Consider the following 4,792-nt stretch of genomic DNA (forward strand, 5'->3'; position numbering starts at 1 on the left):
GATTTCTCCACCTTGTACTAGGCAATGTACCATAGTTGCTCGATTAATATTTACCTCTGAATTATTTGCAGCTGGGAGAATAGACCTTCTCACGAGTTCAAACCACCCCTTGGCTTCTGGGCTAAGGTCTCCCCTCTTGATGAACCGGGGTCTCCCATCTCCATACCTCTCCCAGTCAGCTGCTATAACACAGATGTCAGTCACGATCTCAGTGAGCTCATCATTGTCTTGGCTTTTACTTATCCTTGCATGATAGCTGGACTCATCAAAATGTGGTGATTTCAGGTGAAGAGTTCTTATTATAGCATTTGGGCTGAAGTCCACCTCCTTTCCTCTTACATAGCTTTTGAAGGTTGGGGCCCTGGTTTTGTCTTCTCTGACCACATTTGTGTAGAACTCTTTGATGAGGTTTGCATTGATCTTCCCCTCTGGATTGGTGAGCATTTGCCACCCTCTTTCTTCAATCTTCTCCCGAATCTGTGGGCAGTCGTCTTCATTGATTTGGAAGGTTAACTCGGGCAGTATCTTTTTGAGCTTTATCTGCTCAAATTCTCGTTCATGGAAGGCAGTCTTAAATCTCTTCTCGTCGAAAGGAATGTTCTCTATTGGTTCCTTCCTCTTATACCTCTTGGAGCTTGATGATGCCATGAATGAAGTTAATGCGAAAAGGGTGTAGTGAAGGGAAGAAATGTGGGATTTAGAGAGTGGGAAGTTGAAGAACTAGTTGCTGAAAAGTGAAGTGCAAGGGATATGAATTTCGAATGTGGAGATGGTGCAGATTGGATCCACTTATATAGAGAAGTGATGAAGAGATGAAAGGTGTAGATTGATGGGGTTGGTGTATGATGAACGGATGGGGTTTTGTATTGAGTAAGCACGAGGATTACTAACTTTATGATGGAGTTGGTTCAGTTTCCAAGTTTGTTCTTCCTCCAATGTTGCATGGCAACCATTCCCAATGCATTCCCCCTTGAGGCACGTGTGTAGTACCCTCTTCATGAAGTGGCCGAACCTTTATCATTAAATTGTCCAATCAATCTCCTTCAATGCTCCTTTCCTTTCCCTATAAAGGTCAAATAAAAAAAGTAAGAAATATAAAAAAATCAATTTAAATTTTTACGGCTAGAATAATAAAGAGAAGAAAAGATTTTGTTTATTCATGAACTCCAACTAACTAACTAACTGTGTATCCTTATATGCACATTGGTGGCACCATGGGGTGACACCAAACTTAGTTTGGAGCACTGTGATGAAAAGTTCTGTTCAAAGCTCCAAGACTAGCATGCTCGCTGTTGCATTCATACTTTCTTGGCACGCTTTGAACACCAAACTTGTTCTTCACTATATACTGCAATATAAGGACTTCACCAAGTTTGGGTTGGAATTCATGAATATTGACTTATTCACTAGTAAAAGCTAATAAAACATGGGTTGCCTCCCATGAAGCGCTTCTTTAGCGTCACTAGCTTGACGTTTCTCCTTCATCAGGGAGGTTGATAATGCTTCAAGTCCTCCCCTCTTGCCTTGGACTTATATCCATTGGTTGTATCAATGATCTCTACATGTTCCAAGGAGAGAACTCTGTTGATAGTGAAGACCTTAGGTAGCTGAGATGGTACAGTGGGGAGATTAGGGGGGATATCTGGGAAGTAAGCTGAGATCACTTTATCTCCTGGAGAGAAGCCTTCCGTAGGGATTTTCTTGTTCCTCCACCCCCTTGGTACCTTCTTCTTTGTTCCTTGTGATGTTGTCTTACTCTTTGTGACTTCTTCTTCTAAAGGAATTTTGTTGTTGTCTTCACATGTCTCTGGTGGTTTAGGTTCCTCCAGCTTTTCCTTGAGTTATGACAACTGCTTATTTCCTTGTTCATCAACCAAGCGCTTTCCCAGATGGGCTAATTGTGCTTCAGTGCTTGCTTCCTCTGTCAGCATCTCATTATGATCTTTGCTTGGTTCTTTGTCCTCTTGATCTGTTTCTTGTGAGAGTTTGAAAACATTAAAGCTGAGTCGTTCATCATGGATCCTCAATATTAGCTCCCCTCGCTCTATATCTATGATTGCTCTGGCTGTAGCTAGGAATGGTCTTCCTAATATGATTTGGTGCGTGTGACTTTCTTCCATGTCTAAGATGACAAAGTCTGTGGGAAGAAAGTATTTCCCAACCTTTAACAATACATTTTCCACCACCCCTATTGCTTGTTTTTGAGTTTTGTCAGCCAGCCTGATGACTACATCTGTGGGCAATATCTCATTGATCTGCAGCCTCTTCACCAGGGATAAGGGCATTAAGTTGATGCTTGCTCCCAAATCGCAGAGTGCTCTATCAAACATTGTTTCCCTTATGGCACAGGGGACATGAAAACTCCCTGGATCTTTTTTTTCGTAGGCAACTGCGGTTGAATGAGGGCACTGCACTCCTTGTTCATCACTATAGTTTGGCCTCCCTTGAGTGAGCTTTTCCTGGGAAGCAGCTCCTTCATATACTTGATGTATGCAGGCATTTGTTGGATAGTCTTAATGAACGGTATGTTCACATGCAAAGATGCAAACAAGTCAAGGAATCTTGAGTATATTCTCTTCTCCACAGCACCATTGAGTAGTTGGGGAAAAGGTGCATAGAGTCTCAACAGCTCTTGTTTTGAGATTTCTGGTTCTTGGTAATCTTTTTCCCCCTCCTCTACTGAGGTATCTTCAGATTGTTCTGATAGCTTGCTTGGCTTGTCCTCAGTCTCCTTATCCCTTATAGTGACCATCTTGCAATCTTCCCATCTTACTTTCTTTGTTTCACCTCTCAGATTCTTCTCTGTGTCACTTGGGAATCCATCTGTGGGTTTGGGAATTTGCTCAGAGAGATACCCCACTTGAGATTCCAACCTCTTGATTGTGTCTCCCTGGTTCTTGAAACTGGCTCGCACTTCCTCCTTGAACACCTTGTTGTCTTGAATCTCCTTGCTTATGCCTTCAAGTAGATTCTCAATCTTGAGATTCTTTCATCAAATGATGATAGGTCAGGCTGAGGAGGGTTATTCTGGCCTTGATATGAATGTGGAGAGGTGTTGTTATGGGGGTGTTGATATGGTCTAGATGTGAAGTGTTGGTGGGCTGCATTGTTTGGATTTGGGCGTCTTTGATCAAGGCTTTGGTCTTGTTGATATCTCCACCCAATGTTTGGGTGATTCCTCCATCCAGGGTTGTAGGTCTTGGAGTATGGATCATGGTTTTGCCTAGGTGAATTTCCAATGTAGTTGGCTTGCTCCTGAATACCCTCTGCTTCTTCATTCACTCCTTCTTGGGTTGTTGATGAAGTGGAGATTGCTGCTACTTGGTTCCTTTCCATCTTCTTGGTGAAGTCAGCCAGCTGCTGGGTAATGAGCTTGTTTTGGGCCAGCAGAGCATCTACATTGTTTAGCTCCATTACTCCTCTTGTGTTCCCTCTTTCGGAAGCACAGAAGTAGTCATTCTCTGCTACAGTTTCAATGACATCTATGGCCTCCTCAATGGTTTTCTTCTTGTTCAAAGATCCTCTGGATGAATGGTCTACGGCCTTCTTTGACTCATAATAGAGCCCTTCATAGAAAATGTGCAGCTGCACCCATTCATTGAACATATTGGGTGGGCACCTCCTTGTTAGGTCTTTAAACCTCTCCCATGCTTCATATAGAGTCTCACCATCTTGTTGCCTGAAAGTTTGGACCTCAGCTCTCAGCCTATTGATTCGTTGAGGAGGGTAAAATCTTGCTAAGAATTTGTTCACCACATCTTCCCAAGTTGTCAAGCTCTCCCTTGGGAAAGACTCCAGCCACTTGGCTGCCTTATCCTTGAGTGAGAATGGAAATAAGAGCAGTCTATAGGCGTCAGGATGAACACCATTAGACTTCACTGTGTCACATATTCTCAAGAAGGTGGTTAGATGTTGATTGGGGTCCTCTTGGACACTTCCTCCGAACGAACAGTTGTTCTAAACAAGGGTGATGAGCTGTGGTTTTAGTTCAAAATTGTTGGCATGGATGGTTGGCTTTTGAATGCTACTTCCACAGTTTCCTGGGTTTGGATTGATGTAAGAGCCTAAAACTCTTCTATCCTCCCCAGCATGATTTGCTCGACCTCTTCCACCATGGTTGTGAACCTCTTCTTTGTGATGGTTTTCCATGTTTTCTTCTATGTTTGGTTCAAAGTATTCCTCAGAGTGTTCCTCCTCTTCTTCAGCACCAACTACACGTTTTTCTCTTGCCTCCCTCCTTAGTCTAAGGAAGGTTCTCTCAGGTTCAGAAACAAAGGAAGTTGAAGCCCCGCTTCTTCTCCCTGTCATACAACCAACAAGTACAAGCAAAGAGAATAGGTGCAGAAAGTATATTCTGTCAAAATTACTATTAGTGTGAGTGATGCAATATATCAAACAGTTAGTGAGTTAGTGAGATGAATAGTAAATAACAAAGAAAAAGTAGGGGGAAGGGAAGAAATTAACTAAAACAAGAAGTAAATGACTCAAACAGAAAATTAAATCAAACAAAAATAAAATGCTCAATCTAGTTATCCTCCAATCTAATCATTGTTGATGCACAATCAATCCCCGGCAATGGCGCCATAAACTTGATGCATAGAAAACTTGTCTCATAACAAATTTCCTTCGGCAAGTGTACCGAATTTGTCGTCAAGTAAAAACTCACAATAGAGTGAGGTCGAATCCCACAAGGATTGATTGATCAAGCAACTTTAATTAGAGGAATGTTCTAGTTGAGCGAATTTAGGAATTGAGTTTAGAATTGCAGAAAATAAAATAGCGGGAAGGTAAA

The 4,792-nt window shown here is 42.1% G+C and overlaps 1 non-coding gene across 1 annotated transcript; it reads left to right on the top strand.

Moving 5' to 3' along the window:
* The first annotated feature begins 3,601 nt into the window (after positions 1-3,601).
* Positions 3,602-3,708, top strand: LOC112787716 (small nucleolar RNA R71). Its single transcript, XR_003195112.1, has one exon. It is a non-coding gene; the product is annotated as a small nucleolar RNA R71 (small nucleolar RNA).
* Positions 3,709-4,792: the final 1,084 nt, after the last annotated feature.

This window comes from Arachis hypogaea, chromosome 20, assembly GCF_003086295.3.
Source record: "Arachis hypogaea cultivar Tifrunner chromosome 20, arahy.Tifrunner.gnm2.J5K5, whole genome shotgun sequence".
NCBI classification, from domain to species: Eukaryota; Viridiplantae; Streptophyta; class Magnoliopsida; order Fabales; family Fabaceae; genus Arachis; species Arachis hypogaea.